This window comes from Dama dama, chromosome 29 (assembly GCF_033118175.1).
Source record: "Dama dama isolate Ldn47 chromosome 29, ASM3311817v1, whole genome shotgun sequence".
In the NCBI taxonomy this organism is placed as follows: Eukaryota; Metazoa; Chordata; class Mammalia; order Artiodactyla; family Cervidae; genus Dama; species Dama dama.
In genome coordinates, this window is record NC_083709.1 from 24,100,878 (window position 1) to 24,124,020 (window position 23,143).

At 37.3% G+C, this 23,143-nt stretch overlaps 1 protein-coding gene across 1 annotated transcript in view; it reads left to right on the plus strand.

The window, feature by feature from the left end:
- LINGO2 (leucine rich repeat and Ig domain containing 2) overlaps nucleotides 1-23,143 on the plus strand; it is a 1,335,691-nt gene that overhangs the window by 198,933 nt on the left and 1,113,615 nt on the right. The window contains exon 2 of the mRNA XM_061132444.1: nucleotides 6,041-6,200. The gene's annotated coding sequence lies outside the window, so the exon portion shown is untranslated. The remainder of the gene's footprint in view (nucleotides 1-6,040; nucleotides 6,201-23,143) is intronic.

Consider the following 23,143-nt stretch of genomic DNA (forward strand, 5'->3'; position numbering starts at 1 on the left):
TAGTGCCTTGTGCATGCTGTAAATGAAAGGGAAGGTAACTATTACAGAGGAGAATTAACCTGAGGATCTTCAAAATAGCTCAGGTGACGTTTGTTTCTTTGTTGGATATAGCCACTCTTGAAAAATCAATTAGGGAAAGCCAGAAAGGAACATTGGTATGAGGACTGCTTCTGACTTCCCATGTTGACTGTAATATGTTAATACTAATTGCTTAATTGACACTGTTTTTCTTCTTAATATAAAAATCATGAATTAAAATAAATACAAGACAAAATTAAATAAGAAAATTAATAAATTGCAATGAAAGGGTTGGTAAAGGTTAAGTGGTAGTACTGAGTTTACCTTGCAGTAATGCTTACTTGCTTAATTAGTCCAAACCACCCAATGAGGAAAACTAGAAATATTGAACAAAACAGAAAACAAAAGTCTGAATACATTAGAGATTTTACAATGCAGTGAATAATTAAATGTCCAAGGTGTGAGAGGTTAAAACAAACAAACAAACAAAAAATCAAGAGAGATGATCTGAGAATTGTGAGCTTTGCTGAAGAATTTGCTGTTTTTGGAAAATGGTGTGATGATGGATGGCTGAGCAAAAAACTTGATAGCCGCAGAAAGTTACAAGGACAAAACTTTTAGTCTAGGACTTGTCAAAAGTGAGAGACAGTGTAAATTCTCACAATTAGTTTGGAGCTCAGCAGGTCTAGATGCAAGAGTAATCAGTGGTCTCAAGGACTGGCTCCTTCCTTGAGATATATAGGTGATGCAGAAAATGTAGAAATCTTTGAAAATGGGTTAACTCATTTCTTGATCAATATCTTTAGAATAACCATACAAAAATCCTGTCTGGATTAGTGTTAGATTTTGTAAGTTTTATTTTTGGGTTCAGTTAAGTTCAGTTCAGTCGCTCAGTTGTGTCTGACCCTTTGCGACCCCATGAATCGCAGCACGCCAGGCATCAGTCCTTCCAATGAACACCCAGGACTGATCTCCTTTAGGATGGACTGATTGGATCAGCCCATCCTAAAGGGAATCATTCCTGACTATTCATTGGAAGGACTGATGCTGAAGCTGAAACTCCAATAGTTTGGCCACCTCATGCGAAGAGTTGACTCATTGGAGAAGACCCTGATGCTGGGAGGGATCGGGGGCAGGAGGAGAAGGGGGCAACAGAGGATGAGATGGCTGGATGGCATCACCGACTCGATGGACATGAGTTGAGTAAACTCTGGGAGTTGGGGATGGACAGGGAGGCCTGGCATGCTGCATTACCTATATATCTTAAGGTAGGAACCAGTCCTTGAGACTGCTGATTACTCTTGCATTGAAAAATTCAGTTAACTCTTAAAACTGAAGCTTTTTGATGCAAAACCAATGATACAAAGCTAAATTGATAAAGTGCTTAATCAGTAAGACTTTTTGGTTAGTACATTAAAAAAATAATTCCAGAAGAAACTGATATGAGCAGATAATGATGCCCACATTTAAGGATAGCAACTGTAAAAATAGGCAAATATGTTATGAGGCTTCTTTGGTGGCTAAGATGGTTAAGAACCTGCCTGCAATGAGGGAGACCTGGGTTCAGTCCCTGAGTTGGGAAGATCCCCCTGGAGAAGGGAATGGCTACCCACTCCATTAATCTTGCCTGAAGAATTCCATGGACAGAGGAGCCTGGCGGGCTACAGTCCATGGGGTCACAAAAAGTCAGACATGACTGAGCAACACTTTCAAATATTTTATGAAAATAGGCTAGCTACCTATACAGGGACAGAGAAGGTGATAAAAATAAGGAGAGAAAATATATAGAAAGAGAGTCATTGGAAAAAAAAAAAAAAAGAAAGAGAGTCATTGGAAGTTCTTTTTTTTTTCCACTTTTTTATTTTTTTTTTGTTTTTATTTTATTTTATTTTATTTTTTATTAGTTGGAGGCTAATTACTTCACAACATTTCAGTGGGTTTTGTCATATTTTTTTTTTAAAGCAAATGAATTTTATTGGAAGAACACAGGTATTTAACAAAATACGAGAAAATGAAGCAAGGAATACATTTTAAAGACACAGAAATGAGGCTAAATCAGGGAAACTCAGCTGTATGGCTTCTTTTTTTGTTTTGTTTTCTCGCCATGCCATGCAGCATGTGGGATTTTATTTCCCCCACCAGGGACTGAACCCCCTCCCCCCTATATTGGAAGCACGGAGTCTTAACCACTGGACTGCTGGGCAAGTCCCAACAGTATGTCTTTTTATATTCTCTGCTGTGAAAGGTTACCAGTGAACCTTTGCAGGCTCTCACTCATTCTTGCGGGTCTAGTCCCAAACCATAACAAAAGTATTACTGGCTCAACTAGGATAAGATGAAAAGTATTCCAAACCAAGTAGCTACGGCCAGGAAACTCAGTGGCACAGAAAAGAGAAGGCTGTGGGAAGGTCTTAGAGAAATGAGGCCTGCTAGAGAGACCAATCAGCCTGAGACAGTGCCTTCAAGCATCTGGAATACAAAAACAGCACACATGCACTTTGACATGCCCCCATGGGTACAATATTTTTAAAGATTTCTTGAGGAAGCACAAAAGCACATATTATACAAAATGAAAACAACCCAAAGTCCAAGCCATTCCCAAAGGCACAATACCCCAAAGTCAATTTCTGGTCAAATGACAACTCGCTGATGTCACAGGGCCACTCCTTGAGATGAGGTCCTCCGCATGAAGCCGTAGACTTCTGTAGAACTGCTGAGATTCTATGAAATTCAAAATCCTATGGACTAAAGGTTAACCTTATAGACGACTAATGCAGATACTATGTATATATAGAGAAACCAAGGCAAAACCATAATTCAGAAGCTGTAAATGGCATTAACCATTTCCCGAAGGAGAAATATTCTTCCCTCTCAGTTCTAAACTATAAAAACTCTTGGAGGGAGGTGACACTCATTTGTGACCATGGAAGGTTCTTTTTTATTATTTTTTAAACCCCTTTATTGAGGTATGAGCAATGACTGACATACAAAAAGATGTACACATCTTAATGTATACAATCGAATGAGTCTGGAGATAAGTATACATCTGTAAAGCATCTCCATAATCTATACCATAAACACACCCATCCACTCTGAAGTTTCATTCTCCCTTCATAATTTATTATTAGTAGTATTTAGTCATTTTTTAAAGTAATTTATTTGTTTTAATTGGAAGTTCTTAATAGGGAAAAATTACTTGACGTAAGTAAATGATAACATAACAGTCATTGCAAGTCTAATGTATATTATTACAACACAAATATTGTTACTAATAAAAACCTTAATAGTTGTGCTTTTTGAATTCATGTATTTTGTTGTATATACAAAGTAGGTGTTTTATCCTGCTCAAATAAATCTCTATTGAATTTTCAGTTCAAATAGGGAAAAAGCAATATAGATTTTTTTTTTCATGACAAAATGATGGATTGGCAGGTAGAATCAGACTGTCAAAAGACTCCCTCTGAAAGTTTCTGTAGTAATATTGAGCAAGATAGACTTTCTTTCCCCAAAAATGCTCTTTTTGGTCAGATGGAATGAATGATAACACTGAGAAGTCAAATGACGTCAAAGCTCATTGTCTTACTCCCTACTCTAGTGATCTTTCTTTTATTATGGTCTTCTCTGTTGAATTCAGTAATATTACATGCAGGATTTTCTTCTGGCTAGTATTACAGATTTTCACTTTTCTAATTTCTAGTCTCTCTCTTTTTTTAAAATGTCATCTAAAAGTCATTATAAAGTCAAATACCTCTCTGGTAATCCAGGTCTACATTTCTATTATGTTTCATTAGTATTTCCTCTTTGGTTTCTCTGAGTCTTAAGACTCTCAGCTAGTTTTACACTTCTAAACTATTTTAAATCTTTCATGAAGTAAATGTGTTCCAAATCTCACAGGAGTCTTGACTCAAAAAAAAAAAAAAAAAAAAAAAGGCTGAAAAGCCCATTCAGTTCTTACTATAAATTTTATGCACTATTTTTAAGGTTATACATTTAACTCTGAGCTTAATATAAAATGCTGAATGTGCAAATGCTTTGAACTGGTTGATATCTGCTTTTTACCTCGAAAAGTGTCAATATTTGTAAGCTAATACTTATAATTTTCATTTGATCCCTGAATATTTCCACCTTCATAATCTGGAGTAATCACATGGAGACCATATAAAACAAATACCACACAGCCTTCTAAAAGAAGTAAAATATCTCACACCATTCTATTGATTTAAATCCTATCTTATTCCAAAAGAGTGTCTAATACAGTGACACCACATCCCTTTCAAATTTGGCTTCCCCAGTTGTCTCACCAAAAGCATCCATGATGTCTTTGCTTCAGGTTTCTCCTGAAACATCTCGTTTCAATGTTGTCCCACTTTTTACGCATTCCCACTTCCATGACAGCTTACCTGCTGCTGTATTTTCATTTCCTCAGAAGACAAATCTGGACTAAAATGCTGGTGGTATTTGGTAATGGCGCTATATAGCTTACAAGAAGGTGTATGCTTTCTCTCCTCCTTCTTGTTCAGTCTCATTTATTAACCTTCCCTCTTCCTCGCTTTTCCATCTGTGCATCAGACATACTGCATTGTTTTTTCTTCCTCTAATACACCTTGCTTTCTTTTGACTCTAGGCTTTTACACCTGCTAATCCCTTTCCTTTAAACACTCTCCCCTCTCTGCTCTTACATCTCTGACTGCCAAGGTACGACCTTAGATGCTGCTGTAGTTAATGAAACAAATTCAACCAAGTGTGTATTGCAAAAAATAATTTTTCTTAGTAGGACAGTGGTACAGAATTTTCAAATGAGGAAGAATATTGTTAAAGCAAATGAAAAGATAGTGGTACATCAAGAGCTGAGTCATCTGTTCCACCATGTCTGTCTTAAGTAAGATAAATGACCACAGCCTGTGTGACCATCTAGAGGACCATCATCCTCTAGACCACCATTTCCTCATCATTAAATCAGAGGTGTTGATTGTGTGGCTTCTGGGGACCTGTATAGTTCTAATATGTGATGATTTAGGAATTTTAAAAATATATCAAATTATACCTTTTCTGTATTTTTCTTTATGTTTAATATGTATTCCATTTTATAATCTAAAGGGACTTTCATAATGCAATGAACTTCAACACGTGATCTGTCCACTCAAAAATGAAGATAGTAATGATAGTTAACCTTTATTGAGATCTGTGATTCCAAGCACTTTGTATGTGTTATTTCAAATTGACTTTTGTTTGCCTTTTCTAAACTAGGGACAATGAAATGAAGCTCACGTTAACATTTTTTAACATTTTTGGACAATATCTAAGGAAGCTTTATTAACTCACTGTCAGTATATCAGTGGTGCTGCAGGCAGCATTGGTGGCGGGTGAAGATCTTCCCACAGGGTCACAATATACTGAGACTGGATATTAGTAGAAGGATGATATCCCTCCTGAGCTTCTTCATCTCAGTAATGCTTGATAATGTTCTATTTTAATGACTAATGATCAAATGGCTATCTTAAAATAGCCACTGATCCATGCATTTGTATTTAGAGAAAAATATTGATCAGAGAAGTGGTGAAAGTCATAGTCATGGGCTTTTTATTTATTTTTTTAATGGAATGAGGAAAGTCCCTCTATCTACAAAAGGAACAAGCTAACAAAATCATGGCAGAGATTAATTTACAGTTGGTGTCTTTAAGCTTCCGTTTGCAAACTCACATGCAAACTGCCTCTAAGGTCATACAATGTGTTAGTAACAATGCATGGTCTAGCCTAGAGTATTCAGATATGGAGTTTCTATAGTTAAATACATCTTGATATTTATGCTACGTAATATGAATATCATCCTGTATTGAAAACGCTTTTGGAATTAAGTTGAAAGTGAAAGTGAAATCTGCTCAGTGGTGTCCAACTCCTTGTGACCCCACGGACTATACAGTCCCTGTAATTCTCCAGGCCAGAATACTGGAGTGGGTAGCCTTTCCCTTCTCCAGGGGATCTTCCCAACCCAGGGATTGAACCTACATCTTCTACATTGCAGGCGGATTCTTCACCAACTGAGCCACAAGGGAAGCCCAAGAATACTGGAGTGGGTTGCCTATCTGCGGATCTTCCGGACCCAGGAATTGAACCAGGGTCTTCTGCATTGCAGGCGGATTCTTTACAAACTGAGCTATCAGGGAAGTCCCTTTTGTAATAAGGTAGGATTTAAATCAATGAAATATATTTATTATATGTATTTTTGTCTATTTATTAATTTAAGAATGTTTTTGAAGTCAACAATTTAGAATCAATATATGCATTCATTTATCCATCTGTTCATCCATCCTCCCATCTATCCACTTATTTAACATATATGGAAGGAATACTGTTGTCTCTGAAACTGCAAAATGGTGAATATATGGCATATACAATGAACTCAGAAAGCCAGAATATTAGCGTAGTGCCATTTCTGTTTTCTGACACTTCTCAGTTAGCAGATATTTGCTTATCCTGGCACTTTACCCTTGTAATAGCTCCACTAAGGGAAGTAATACCACTAGAAATTATTTTTATTTTATGAAGCAAGAAGAAATCACAGAACAAATTTGGAGACTTAGACCAAGTCACAAAAGCAGAAATTATCCATATGTCAGGAATTCCCTGGTAGTCCCATGGTTAGGATTCTGAGCTATCACTGCTGAGGGCTGGGGTTCAACCACTGGGGAACTAAAATCCCACAAGCCAAATGGCATGGCCATAAAAGAGAAAAAGGAAAAAAAGAAAGAAAAATAATATACATAACTTACACAAATTAAAATCTGTATGTCTTAAGTTTTAGTGATTCTTCTGAACAACGTCATAAAAATGATGCATACAGCTGTGAAAAATTATTTCAACCCCATCCGTTTGTCAAATGCCAGTCATCAAAAATAATGATCTTACATTAAAGCAGGTTTGCGTAGAAGGAGAAATCACACCTCTACAAAACAACCAAAACTGGAAACTTTTTTTCATGCTTTTCTGTTTCACATGCACCAGGTAGGAATAACAAGGAATGAAAAATTAAAAGTTCCAGGGGGATAAGGTTTCTTTGGCATGACCTCATGTTAGATTTGGAAATGGATGAAAGCAAAATAAAGCATTGGAGTGTCATTCACCCACATGAGAATGGAATTTTAAATAAAAGCTAGAAGGCAATCCAATGGAAGGATAAGAAGTTGTGTCAAATTAATGGCAAGACAAGGAAATAGTCTGAAATGGTGAAATGAACAGTGTGTGTGTATAAAGCACTAAGGTATGAATTAAGGATTAAGATTAGAGTTTTCTTCTCATCTAGATGATACAAATTTAATGAAATCTATTTTACTAGTCCCAAGATTGGGTTAATTATGCTAGGTTTAGCACACTGGTAAATGGATGGACTGGTTCTAGGGGAGGGCTCCCTAATAGAACTTTTTAAAATGATGCATATATTCTATATATGCACTCTCCAATATAGTGGCCACTATCCACATATAGTTATAAAGCACTGGAAAGATATCTGGTATAACTAAGAAACTGAATATTTAATTTCATTTTAATTGTAATTGATTTAATGTGCATAGTCACATGTGACAAATAATGGCTACTACATCAGTCAGTGCCCTTCAGCATCTGTTTCTAAATCAAGTGGTTCAAGTACTCATTTGCCACAGGATGTAAGGCTAGAATCATTCTTAGAGATGGTGTAATCTCGTGACTTTCAGACTTTATTATGGACCATGACTCCAGTAAGAAGTTACATTGAGACATTATGAGACTTTATGCACATAGACATGAATGCACATAGAATGAAAATCTACTAAAATTTAATTAAGAAAATAACTACCTTTTAGTACTAACAGTTTTATTCTATCTCATTTCATTTTAGACTGTAGTTCTCTACATTCTAAGTCTTGCTGTTTCCAGTTGCTTTGTTTAACAGATAAGGAAACTGTGTCCCAGAAACATTGGATGAACTTCTAGTTATACGAGGAAAGTCAAACTGAACACCATTGTCCTGCATTTGGCAGATCACCTTACAAATAGACAGTGACTTTCCTTTGGCTTCAATTCAGAATGTATACTGGTAGCTGTCAGTGAACTGCTGAATATGCCTCCTATATTATGCTTCTTCCCGTATGATGCATATTAATGGCCCACATGTATTTTTTTTTTAAATTTGGAGATGTTTAAAAGTATGAGGAATATGCACCACCTAACTCAAGTTTCCCACTTGCCCAGTAGAAGACTAAATGAACACAGGACTATAACTTTGACTACTAATCTATGTTAGTGGACAGGAAATTATTCCAGGAATAAAAACACCTGAGTTTTGTGCCAAATGAAATCCTAATCCCCACTTAAAATATGGATCACCTTCAGTTCAGTACTTTGCTACATAATTGAAATAAAGGTCAGTGATTAAAATATTTAAAACGTTTTCCTCAAAGATGTTCAAGAAAGCATATGTGCTACCAAACAATGGTGCAGTGGCTTATCAATTAGAAGTATTTTAGGCTAGTTAATGCAATCTGTAAAAGTATAACTTTGGTGTCAGTATTTTAAAAACAGATAAATAAAGGAAATTTGTTAAGACATTCTCAATATTCAAGAAACTTTAGGTCTGACATTTTTTTTAACCTTTTAAAATTTCATTTTCACTGTGTCACAGATGTAGATTTAAAAATTATTTTTTAAAATCATGTTATTTCACTTGGTGCTATCATGGCCATTGCTAGGCAGCGTATCATGAAATCTCCTATCTGCTAGGTTTTCTGTGTTTTATTGTTGGTCCCTTCTTCTTACCAGACAATGAGAATGGAAGAATTTCACCAGGGTTCATAGTCCTGCCTCAATTAACTTATAGATGATCATTTAAATTGTACAGTGGTAGCCTTTGTCCAGTCATGACTAGAAATAAGAAACACATTTGATCATACCCAGGCACTGACAGCCACCTGTGGGCCACTAGCTGCCGGATAGCAATGATGAGGGCCCATCCATTTTAAGATGCATCCTGATTACAGATATGTTAAAATGTTTCTAAAAATGAAAAGATCAGTAATAATTGTTGCAGATAAGGTACACTCCTGACTGATAAATTTAGTGGGAAAAAGTTTAAGGAGAAGCAAGAAATTTGCCTACTTTCCAAGTGTTTCTCTGAAAGATATTTTTTAATTACAGAAGGCAAGGTCTTGATGGTGCAGAAACTCCACAGATACCATGTTAATCAAGTGAGTAATGTTCACATCAACATTTGTAAGACACAGCAACATCACGAATGCCTTGATACGGTGAACTAGCAGGATCTAACTGTGGGAAAACATCAGGCAAATACAGACAGAGGGACAGTCTACAAAATAACTGGCCAGCACTCTTCAAAACTGTCAAAATCACTTAAGAGAAAATAAGGCCAAAGAACTATCATAGGTTGAAGGAAACTAAGGAGAAAAACCAACTAAATGTAATACTGTATCCTGGATAGGATCATGGAACCAAAATAAGATATTAATAAAAAACTAGTTAAGTTTGAATTAACTGAGGGAAGCTAAGTAAAGGATAGAGGGGAACTCTATTATTTGGCAACCTTTGGATAAGTGCAACATTAGCTTAAAATTAAAAATAATAAAAATATGACTTATAGAATTGATGACTTATAATTTTGGTTCAATATTTCAGATTATGTTAGATTATTATTAATTTATATTATTCAGATCTTTTTTGACACTATAGTAATAATTTTCCTTATAGTGAAGTTGCTCAGTTGTGTCCGACTCTGCAACCCCATGGACGGTAGCCTACCAGGCACCTCCATCCATGGGATTCTCCAGGCAAGAATACTGTAGTGGGTTGCCATTTCCTTCTCCAATAATTTTCCTTAGGGAATGTCAAAAGTCTTTGCAAGCCAACCACAATTTAAAATATATGTAACTATTCTTGGCAATCCTAAAAATGGCTCAATTTAGTACATATTAAATACACTAGCATTCCGTAGACCTCCCAACAGTCTTTCACTTTTTTCCTGACAGATAAGACATGTGAAGCTTATACTCCTAACACTGGTCTGCACCAACTTTTACTTTTTGTTAATGGCTACACAGTGTTGTAGAAATTGGTGCAAAACTATTTCCTAATCCAATCTATTGATTGTAAATACAATCCAGAAGTTCTGGAAAATACGCGTGGAGTGTCTGGAAATCACTTTTTTGGAAAAAATCACAACCTGTTTTCAGTAGAGCTTCTGCCTCCATTCAGATGATGCATAATCCAACATCATTTTATGTGTTCAAAATGGCATTGTTTTGGAGAATAACTGAGGCAGAAACTGGGTTGAGGAGAGGGGAGGATCTTGTCCCTCACCTGATCCATCAGCTATAGTTTATTTGCAAATATATTAGGCTTGCAATATCCACTAGGTTTTTACATCTGTCTTTCAAAGTGCTGAATTTTCTGGTGTTTAATGTCCTGAGGTAAATGAGGTTAATGATGTCAGGAAAATCTATCACTGTTTTCCACATATTCAGTCCAACAGGTAGTCATTCTTAGCATGATTAGTCAAATAGTACTGAGTTTCCTGGGAGGTGTATATTGAATTCTATAATCATAGGGACAAAGATGATAATAACCTCAGAGTTCTCTGCTCACCCATTTTAAAGTTTCATTTTAGCAGTTTTTTTTTTTAGCATCTAATGATAATGAACATAGTTATGCTTACTTTGAATCAGCATCAGTCATAATGATGGTTGCATTATTTAATTTTTATTAAGTAGATAGCATTGTTATTCTAGTATTAGAGATTATGAAACTTGGGCTTGTAAACATTAAGCAGTTTGCCCAAGGTCTCCTAGGCAGGTTTCAGACCTAGGAAATCTAATGTCAAAGCCCATATTCTTAATCCCTGCCCCCCACTGTAAACAGGAGCTGAACATTCAAAAATGGATAAAACAATCATCTTGCTTTTAAAGGGTTCAGAGGTGAAAGCTTAACTCCTCTTTGTTTCCACAGGACACGAGTCAAGGAAGTAATGAGGATTAAGAGATTTCAGTTAAACATGAAATTAACTAGAACATTTATTTCCTCCCAGGTCATGCTGTAAACTTCACGCCATGTATCTAGCTATGATGGGTCGTCTACGACCCCAAATCTGTCTCCAAATAATAAGGATTATTGTAGTCCAAAAATCTGTAGGTTTGCTGGATAGTTCCTGTGTTACGGACCAGTCTTGAGTAATGGCGCTTCCCTCACTGCTCCTTCTAACTTCTGACAGCCATTCAGGGTGGCTTCACTCATAGGTTTGGCTCTTGACTCGCTGACTGATGGGGCCAAAGGAGAGATGGAGCCCCATGTCTCATGGTGAAAAGGACCCTAAGAAAGCACGTAAGACTTGCTGAGATATAGGTCCAGAACAGACCTGTCATCATTTCTACAACATTTTAGTTTACATAGCAAGTCACAAGGCTAGCCTAGATTCAAAGGAAGGATGAAGACAGACTATCTGTTGATGGGAGGGGCAGTAAAATCACATTTCAAAGGAGATGTGAAGAACTGGTCATCTATTTGCAATAAGCCTCACACACACAGATAACCCACTTGCATAATCAGAAGCAAGAGACATCTAGGATATGTGTGGACAACTGTGAGATGGAAATGGTTTCCTTCACCTGAAACGGTTTCAGGTGACTTGGGCTTCCCTGGTGGCCCAGCTGGTAAAGAATCCGCCTACAACGTGGGAGACCTCGGTTTGATCCCTGGGTTGGGAAGACCCCCTGGAGAAGAGAACAGCTATCCAGTCTGGTGTTCTGTCCTGGGAATCCCATGGACTGCAGAGCCCATGCGGTTTCTAAAGAGTTGGACATGACTGAGTGACTTTTACTTTCAGGTGATGAAGTCATAAAATTTTCCATGTAGAAGATGTGCTATGCAAGTAGGTGTCTGTGTGTGTGAAACATATTGCAAATAGACCACCTGAAACACTCCCTCAACCACACCATTCCCATCTCACCTTGGTCTGCACATATGCTGGATGTCTCCTCTGAGATTCACTAATATTGTTCTGACCTCTTGACGCAGACAAAAGGATTCAGTCTGCAGTTGTAACTTTCCTGTGACTAGCTAGAAGTTAGCCTCTGGAAGATTGCTTGGTCTCTACCTAGTTTGAAGTGTTATGTGTAACAAGTTTGTGAGTTTGTTGAGAATGAGAAGACTTTTCTGGATAACCATATTTAAGATACACCACACTTCATGGTTAGGATCACTTTAGTATAGCTTGTTTTCAGGAAGTGTCAGGCAAGCTTGATTTTCAACTACTTTCCATAAGTTTAATCTTTGGATGGAAGTCCATCCAAATGGACTTCCCAAGTGACTCAGTGGTAAAGAATCCACCTGCCAATGCAGGAGACACGGGTTTGATCCCTGGGATAGAAAGATACCCTGGAGGAAGAAATGGAACCCACTCCAGTATTCTTGCCTGGAAAATTTCATGGACAGAGGATCCTGGCAGGCTACAGTCCATGAGTCCATGGGGTCTGCACAATGCATGATGCATTCCTCCCAGCATCACCATGAGTTGGTATTATTCACCCCTCTATTGATGGAAAAGTATAGTTTATAGCAGTTAAGTAAATTGGTTAGAACACAGTTAAATTGTTAAGTAGAGTTTGAGTCCAAATCTTATGTAACATAGAAGTTCATTTCCTAAAAATGAAATTGTGCTGTGGATATCTTACAACAATCAAGCAATTAGAATAATTTAAACCATATATAAAGTCATATCTGCCTTACACATTCAGAGGTTATAATTTATGATTGAAAACAATTCTTCATTTGATGATGGAACTGTATTCTTTTAATATTCTTAGTGTTATCTAGACCTCAGCTTTTTAAAGCAATACGTTGACCTGCTGTTTCACCTGTTTTATTTTAATTAATTTTTTTATCAAAGGATAATTGCTTTACAGAATTCTGTTGTTTTCTGTCAAACCTCAGCATGAATCAGCCGTAGGTATACATATGTCCCCTCCCTTTTGACCCTCCCTCCCACCTCCCTCCCCACCCCACCCCTCTAGGTTGATACAGAGGCCCTGTCTGAGTTTCCTGAACCACACAGCAAATTCCCGTTGGCTGTCTATTTTATATATGGTGATGTAAGTTTCCATGTTACTCTTTCCGTATCTCTCACCCTCTCCTCCCCTCTCCCCATGTCCACATGTCCGTTCTCTCTGTCTCCAATGCTGCCCTGTAAATAAATTCTTCAGTATCATTTTTCTAGATTCCATATATATATGTTAGAATATGATATTTATCTTTCTCTTTCTGGCTTACTTCACTTTGTATAATAGATTCTAGGTTCATTAGAACTGACTTAAAGGTGTTCCTTTTTATGGCTGAGTAATATTCCATTGTGTATATGTACCACAACTTCTTTATCCATTCATCTGTTGATGGACATCTAGGTTGCTTCCATGTTCTAGTTATTGTAAATAGTGCTGAAATGAACAATGGGATAGATGTGTCTTTTTCAATTTTGGTTTCCTCAGGGTATATGCCTGGGAGTGTGATTGCTGGGTCATAGGTGTTTTATTCCTAGTTTTTTAAGGAATCCCCATACCTATTTTTTTTTTTTAGTTCCTTGAGTTGTTTACTGGACATTGTATATGGTGTTACCATAGCTATTTTAAAATATTCTTTCTATATTGTTTATTTTCTCCTTATAGCTAATCACTAATTTATAGCATTGATTGAAATATGTGTATATAATATTGAAGCTTAATATTTTTACCTTTATTTTAAAAAGCTACTTATAAATGAATGTTTTTGAAATGTTATTTTTATTTTGTGGTTACTTTGCACTGCTGCTAAATGTTGGGATACCTTCTAGCCATATTGTTAAAATACTTGGACTGATTATGACTTCATTTAGTTTGAATGAATAGTATGTGATTTTATAGGAGACTAATCTATAGAGGTGGTTCATGTAAGAGTAGGTGTTTATTATAGCTTAGTTTGATCAGATCAATGAGAGTTGTAATGGAATATTTTAATAAAATACTTTTTACTGACTATAAAACCACTGAATATTAACTGTAGAAAAGCTGAACATTAACAGAAAGTAAAGAAAATAAAAATAAATGCCAGAATTTAACACTCAGAAGTAATTCCTAATATCTGGGCACATTTCTTTCCAGAAATGTCCTCCATACAAATCTTGTATTATTTTTAATATTGCATAGTTGATATCATGCTCTATATAAATATGTATTTATACTATTCTTTCAATATATAATATAGCATAATGTTTTAGCATAAACAGATTAAAGAATAAGAAATCAAAGAATAAAAGAACAATGTGTTAATATCATCATTAGAATGAAAAATTTCTAAAATTTATTTAATCACTTATCAATGGACCATTTATAGAAAATTTACTTTTTGGTACTAGTATTAATACAAACGTGAAAATCTAATCCCTATCTTTAAGAAACTCATGCTAGTGAAATTACAATTTCATAATACAATAGCAATAATCTGCAGTGTTCTGTAGATAATACAGAGGAGGGACTATTCCTGAGGAGTGAGTTATTATTATAATACAATTGATTAAACTTAGAATTCTCTTTGTGATTTTATGTGTGCTATTTTGCTTGACATTTAAACATACATGCATTCTAAACAAGAGTTCTATAATACATAGCCTAGTATTTCACTGAAGACTCATAGGTTTTAATATTTTGGTATTTGCAAAGGGAAGTGTCTGGTAACATGCATTGACCTGGATGTGATTCTTCATACTTTTATGAGCTTCATGTCATTCTTTATTATTTTCTGTTCTCAGTAATCAGAGGTTTTCAGTTTATTCCCTTTTATTTTCCCTGAATGTCTTTTTTTTTTTTTTTTTTCCCCTCGATTTTATTAAGCTGGGGCACCACAGATGATCTTAAAAAAAGATGCGATCTATTTTTTCATTTTGTTAGTGAGATACTAGAAATGGGCCATCAGGGATCTGTAATTGATGTTCGTTTCATAAAAAGATTCTCTTTTTCTTGGTGAACAATATGAGTCATTGTATGGCTTTAGTAAGAGAGGAGGTCATTTCTTTTGCCACCAGACAGGTTTAATACAACTAAAGGTAATAACAAAGTGGTATAAATTAAATTGGTAGTAAAGTTAGACTTTAATCTCCCAGATTGAAAAATGCATTTCATCCAAGTGGACTTCCTGTTAAGCATACATCTCAGCAAATTCACAGAAGTGTACTGTGGAAATGGCCACAGTGTTTATCACGTGGGTTGGGAGTCATTGGTGTTCTGTAGGAGACACATCTCAGTAACAACTCTCCTCTCCCTTTCTTCTTCTGTCTCTTCTTCTCCCACTCTCATCAGACACCAGATTGTGAAAGTAGATAATTTTCTAAAGTTGAGCTTGTTTCCATGGATTTGTTGTTCAGTCGTGTCTGATTCTTTGCAACCCCATGGACTGTAGCCCGCCAGGCTCCTCTGTCCACAGGGCTTCTCCAGGCAAGAATACTGGAGTGGGTTGCCATGCCCTCCTCCAGGGGATCTTCCCAACAAAGGGATCGAACCCAGGCCTCGCACATTGCAGGTGGATTCTTTACTGTCTGAACCACTGTAGTCTCTCTTCTGTCAGAATTATATACTGTGTTAATCCATTTAAAACTCATGTTTGAAATATGTTTCATATTATGACCCAGGAAATAGTTCAGGAAACATTATTTAAAAGAAGGCAAACAAAATGTAGAGATTCATTCTCTTGATCTATAGTAAAAAGCTGTAAAAAATTACTGTTGAAGGTCAGTCATACTAATCTGTCTAATATTTACATCATAATGATTTATTCAGTAGTCAATCTGATATTTCTCCCATTTTACAGGTGAAGAAACTGAGGCACAGAGGAACTCAAATATTTGCAATAATGTTTCATTGCTCTGATAACTGTCGGACTTTCCTTATGAATTTCTGTAATTATGGATCTCTGGCTATCAGTTTCATCATCAGTAATGTGAGTGAATTGGATTAAATAATTTTAGGCCCTTAGGACTTTTCCTGCTGGGGTTTACATAAACTACACTTGCACGTGCAGCTCTAATGTGTAGATAATTGAACATATATGAAAAGGCAGCCATTTGGCACACACCATTGCAGTTCTATTTGCATTGCCGCACAGTGGCCACACTTCATCCTGTCACACTTAAATGATAGCTATGTGCCTTTTCCCCCCCTGCTTCCCTCTTTCTCTACCTCCCTTCTATAATTGTCCATATACCATTTGATCTGAACAATGAAAAGCATTGTGTTGTCGGATTAGAAAATTGTTCCAAATATTCGCTATTTTTGAGCAGTATGTGGCCTAGTAGAAACTATAGCAAGTAACTGCACATAAACTAGTGTTTGGACACCATCTTCTGAGATCACAAAATTGACTCTCCTTCAATTCACATAGCTGGATAATCTTCTTTTTTAAAAAAATCACTTCCTTGCTCTCATGCCTCTGCTTAAAACCTTCATCACCTTAATTGAATTTTCTTAAACACATTTCCATTCCTGTGCCTAACCTTATGGTTATATGTTACCTATATATACCATTTTCTCATTTTCCACAACACACCTTTTGCACAAATTAGCAGTCTCCTCACTACTCTCTGTCTTTAGTTCCTGTTGTCCTGCTTACTTCTGAGCCATTACTCCTAATGCATAGTTTCTTTCTCAGGGAACAGTGGAGGAGTTCCTCTATACCGGTAAGGGCTTGGTTCCAGATTCCCAAATCCTTGGCTGTCAACATCCTTGGATGCTCTAGTCCTTTTTATGAATGGTGTGTTACCAAGGGCTCCCTGTATGTCATTTCTGATAGATCCAACACTATTCTTACCTCCATGACCAGAGTTTGCCTTCTGGCTTCTTGCAGTCAAGTAACAGATCTTATCATTGCCATCTAAGGATGAATATTGTTTCCACATGAAATTTGAGTTCTTGGCTTTCTCTTTCCTGATACTTTAGAAACTTACAAATAAGGCTCACCCATTAAACCCAAAATCTGTTCTTAGCTTTTAAAGGAATTTCCACACTGTTCTCCATAGTGTCTGTATCAATTTATGTTCGCCCCAACAGTCTAAGAGGGTTCCCTTTTCTCCACATCCTCAGCAAATCCACTAATGGACATAAGCCCTGAGAAAACCATAATTCAAAAAGACACATGTACCCCAGTGTTCATTGCAAGACTGTTTACAATTGCCAGGACATGGAAGCATCCTAGATGTCCACTGACAGATGAATGAATAAAGAAATTGTACACATATACAAGGGAATGTGTATGTATGTAATATATATGTATATGATATGTAAAGGTAATATAAATAGAATATTACTCAGACATGAAAAGGAATGAATTTGAGTCAGTTGTAGTGAGGTACTTGAACCCAGAACATGTTATGTGCGAATGTGTGTGCTAAATCACTTCCGTCGCGTCCGATTCTTTGCAATCCTATGGACTGCAGCCTGCCAGTCTCCTCTGTCCATGGGATTCTCCCATCAAGAGCACTGTAGTGGGTTGCCATGCCCTTCTCCAGGGGATCTTCCCAGCCTAGGGATTGAGTCCATGTCTCTTATGTCTCCTGCATTGGCAGGCAGATTCTTTATCATGGCACCATCTGGGGCGCCCACATGTAATATAGATAGCTAGTGAGAAGTTGTTCTATAATGCAGGGAGCCCAGCCTGATTGTGATGACCTAGAGGGGTGGGATGAGGGGTGGGGTGGAAGCGGGCTGAGGGAGGAGGGGATACACACACACACACACACACACACACACACACACGTATGGCTGATTTGTGTTGTACAGCAGAGACCAACACAACATTGTAAAGGAATTATCTCCAATTAAAAATAAAACTGCAGTTTATAGCTTTTTTTCTTTTTTCTTTCAGCCCAGCCTGTGTAGACCCACCTGATAATACAATCATTGTTTCTGGGAATGGATTGTGAAGGAAAGAGGGATGTGGTTTTCAGGAAGGTTGTTGGTTTAAAAAGTACTCACCATTTTCCTGTATCAGTACAATCTGAAATTTGATTTTGACTTTTGCCTTCATAGTTCAATCCAGTGCCTTGGATTCCATATTGTATTTCTTTGCCAGAGAGAGATGTATGCCCAAGAAGATGAATGTCTCAATCATCTTGAGCATATGTTAGCCATTTTAGTGTTTTACCTTAAGCACTCAGGTGTAAGCAGAGTTTTTATCTTGATGCTCCAATTAAACTGTGAATGGGAGTGCTCAGCAAAACATACGGCTGTTTGAACATATGCCTTCAGCCATCATGCGCTCTCTCTTCAAGTTCATTCTTCTGTTAATATAGTAAGTTGCTGAATTTGGCAGTTCTGTCTCTGGGATTTTTATCATTCTTGCAAATCCACTTAAAACCTTCCTGCTGAGTATCATTGCTTAATTCAGTAGCTTCTTTGATTAAACATGATTCAACCCATTTACTGGGAATTGACCTCTTCTGATTTTTAGGAAAGTAGTAGAAAGACACCTGGTAATCAGTACTTAGAAATATTATTGTATCCTCAAAAGTTTTTCTTCTGACATTGATCATTGTTTTCTTGTAGTTTAGAAATAATTGTGAGTGTTTGACTTTTAATCCAGTGTGACTGACATTTCCTGAACACCCATTATGGTCCAAGTATTGTGCCCATCAGCATTGAGGAAAAGAGATGAGAATGTCTTAGAGTCTGCTCCTCAATAAGTACAGTAAGTGACAGACTTGAGCTGCAGTATTCAGTTTCACTAGGTAAAATATGACCAATATCAGATAAGATGATCAGTAGGAGAGAAGACCAGAAGAGGAAGTAATTGGTTCTACTGAAGCATCCTTTGATAACCTTTTCATCACACCACCTGGTACTAATGGCAGACATAAAGAACAGGAGTGTGCCATAAGGCTAACCAATAAACTTAACAAAGGAATGCCTACTGTCACCTAAGAAGTATAAAACTCATATATTTGAGATGTAGCACATATCACATGTGTGGCTGCATCCCCTAAAGAAATGGTATATTTCTCCCTTCACCACAAACACTGAAAAATATATTTTGAAATTTAAATCCTAAGTTATTGCTATATGTCAGTTTAGTGGTAATAAAATATGCACCCTGTATTACACAGTATGTTCTTCTTTAGCCTGTATTTACATGGTTAAAATGGAGCAGAGTATCCGTAGTTTGTTTCTTGCTTTAATAAAAAATATCTTATCTCATCAACTTCGCTGAATTTCATGCTGGTCAGGATAATGATAGACTTGTGTCCATTGAGTTGGGGAACCATGAAGCTGGGAGAATCAAGAGTGGGATGGCCTGTGGTGCTTTTAGGAGGAGTGAATAAAAAAGTAGAAATTAAAAAAAATATATTCTGAATTAATGCGTGGAAAGACAGTATTTGAGATTTAGCAAAATGCATGGAATATTTTATGCACCTAAAAAATACCACTTGAGTCATTTTCATAGCTGACCTGGTCTAAATATAGTTCGTTATGTGCATTAAGATTACTAGTGAAATCACATATTTCAGGGAATAATAGTTTGAAGAGCTTCTTCAAGGCTTTTTGCTTGAGTGTCTTCATGATCTCTGAATTTTGTTGCTGACTTGTCTGCAAACTAGAGAGATGCTTTAAGAAACCCTCATTACACGTGCCTTTATGTAGCTGTTGCTAGAGGTACATTTTAGTATATACCTCAGTCCTCTACATAAGACCTCAAGTATTTCTTTCATGTGCAAGTGATAAGAGATGCTGTGTAACATCTTTAGAACTGACTACCTTGTTGAATTTAATTCAGATGACCATTATATCTACTACTGTGGGCAGGAATCCCTTCAAAGAAATGAAGTAGCCATCATAGTCAACAAAAGAGTCCAAAATGCAGTACTTGGATGCAATCTCAAAAATGACAGAATGATCTCTGTTTGTTTCCAAGGCAAACCATTCAATATAACATTAATCCAAGTCTATGCCCCGACCAGTAATGCTGAAGAACCTGAAGTTGAACGATTCTATGAAGACCTACAAGACCTTCTAGAACTGACACCCAAAAAAGATGTCCTTTTCATTATAGGGGACTGGAATGCAAAAGTAGGAAGTTAAGAAACACCTGGAGTAACAGACAAATTTGGCCTTGGAGTATGAAATAAACAGGGCAAAGGCTAACAGAATTTTGCTAAGAGAACGCACTGATCATAGCAAACACCTTCTTCTAACAACACAAGAAAGACTCTACACATGGACATCACCGGATGGCCAAAACTGAAATCAGATTGATTATATTCTTCACAGCCAAAGATGGAAAAGCTCTATACAGTCAGAAAAAAACAAGACTAGGAGCCGACTGTGGCTCAGATCATGAACTCCTTTTTGCCAAATTCAGACTGAAATTGGAGAAAGTGGGGAAAACCATTAGGCCATTCAGGTATGACCTAAATAAAATCCCTTATGATTATTCAGTGGAAGTGAGAAATAGGTTTAAGGGACTAGATCTGATAGACAGAGTGCCTGTTGAGCTACGGATAGATGTCCGTGACCTTGTACAGGAGACAGGGATCAAGACCATCCCCATGGAAAAGAAATGCAAAAAGGAAAAGTGATTGTCTGAGGAGGCCTTACAAAGAGCTGTGAAAAGAAGAGAAGTGAAAAGCAAAGGAGAAAAGGAAAGATATTCCCATTTGAATGCAGAGTTCCAAAGAATAGCAAGGAGAGATAAGAAAGCCTTCCTCAGTGATCAGTGCAAAGAAATAGAGGAAAACAATAGAATGGGAAAGCCTAGAGATCTCTTCAAGAAAATTAGAGATACCAAGGGAACATTTTACACAAAGATGGGCTCAATAAAGGACAGAAATGGTATGGACCTAACAGAAGCAGAAGATATTAAGAGGAGGTAGCAAGAATACATAAAAGAACTGTACAAAAAAGATCTTCACGACCCAGATAATCATGAAAATGTGATCACTCACCTAGAGTCAGACATTCTGGAATGTTGACAAGTGGGCCTTAGGAAGCATCGCTATGAACAAAGCTAGTGGATGTGATGAAATTCCAGTTGAACTATTTCAAATCCTGAAAGATGATGCTGTGAAAGTGCTTCACTCAATATGCCAGCAAATCTGGAAAACTCAGCAGTGGCCACAGGAATGGAAAAGGTCAGTTTTCATTCCAATCCCTAAGAAAGGCAATGCCAAAGAATGCTCAAACTACTGCACAATTGCACTCATCTCACACGCTAGTAAAGTAATGCTCAAAATTCTCCAAGCCAGGCTTCAGCAATATGTGAACCGTGAACTTCCAGATGATCAAGTTGGTTTTAGTAAAGGCAGAGGAACCAGAGATCAAATTGCCAACATCCGCTGGATCCTCGAAAAAGCAAGAGAGTTCCAGAAAACATCTATTTCTGCATTATTGACTATGCCAAAGCCTTTGGCTGTGTGGATCACAATAAATTGTGGAAAATTCTGAAATAGATGGGAATACCAGACCACCTGACTTGCCTCTTGACAAACCTGTATGCAGGTCAGGAAGCAACAGTTAGAACTGGAAATGGAACAACAGACTGGTTCCAAATAGGAAAAGGATTACATCAAGTCTGTGTATTGTCACCCTGCTTATTCAACTTATATGCAGAGTGCCTCATGAGAAATACAGGCTGGAAGAAGCACAAGCTGGAATCAAGGTTGTTGGGAGAAATATCAATAACCTCAGATATGCAGATGACACCACTCTTATGGCAGAAAGTGAAGATGAACTAAAGAGCCTCTTGATGAAGGTGAAAGAGGAGAGTGAAAAAGTTGACTTTAGGCTCAACATTCAGAAAATTAAGATCATGGCATCTTAATGGGACTGGATGGGATCATCCAGTCCCATCACTTCATGGCAAATAGATGAGGAAACAGTGGAAACAGTGGCTGACTTTATTTTTTTGGGCTCCAAAATCACTGCAGATGGTAACTGCAGCCATGAAATTAAATGACGCTTTCTCCTTGGAAGGATGCTTTTGACCAACCTAGATAGCATATTAAGAAGCAGAGACATTACTTTGCCAACAAAGGTCCATCTGGTCAAGGCTATGGTTTTTCCAGTGGTCATGTATGGATGTGAGAGTTGGACTGTGAAGAAACCTGAGCACCGAAGAATTGCTGCTTTTGAACTGTGGTGTTGGAGAAGACTCTTGAGAGTCCCTTGGACTGCAGGGAGATCCAACCAGTCCATCCTAAAGGAGATCAGTCCTGGGTGTTCATTGAAAGAACTGATGCTGAAGCTGAAACTCCAATACTTTGGCCACCTGTTGTGAAGTGCTGACTCATTTGAAAAGACCCTGATGCTGGGAAAGATTGAGGGTAGGAGGAGAAGGGGACGACAGAGGATGAGATGGCTGGATGGCATCACCGACTCAATGGACATGAGTTTGGGTAAACTCTGGGAGTTTGTGATGGACAGGGAGACCTCCATGCTGTGGTTCATGGGGTCGCAAAGAGTCAGCCACGACTGAGCGACTGAACTGAACTGAACTGAACTGAGCCTTGTTCATTATTCAGCTCACCTCTTTGGGAACCTAAATTCCTAAGCCTCTCTTGACACTAGTCCTAAGTTTTCTCATCTGTCTAAATAATCAAGAGTACTTTCTAAAATCCTGGAGAGGGTGTGGAGAAAAGGGAACCCTCTTACACTGTTGGTGGGAATGCAAACTAGTACAGCCACTATGGAAAACAGTGTGGAGATTTCTTAAAAAACTGGAAATAGAACTGCCATATGACCCAGCAATACCACTCTTGAACATACACACTGAGGAAACCAGATCTGAAAGAGACACGTGCACCCCAATGTTCATCGCAGCACTGTTTATAATAGCCAGGACATGGAAGCAACCTAGATGCCCATCTGCAGATGAATGGATAAGGAAGCTGTGGTACATATACACCATGGAATATTACTTAGCTGTTAAAAAGAATTCATTTGAATCAGTTCTAATGAGATGGATGAAACTGGAGCCCATTATACAGAGTGAAGTAAGCCAGAAAGATAAAGATCATTACAGCATACTAACACATATATATGGAATTTAGAAAGATGGTAATGATAACCCTATATGCAAA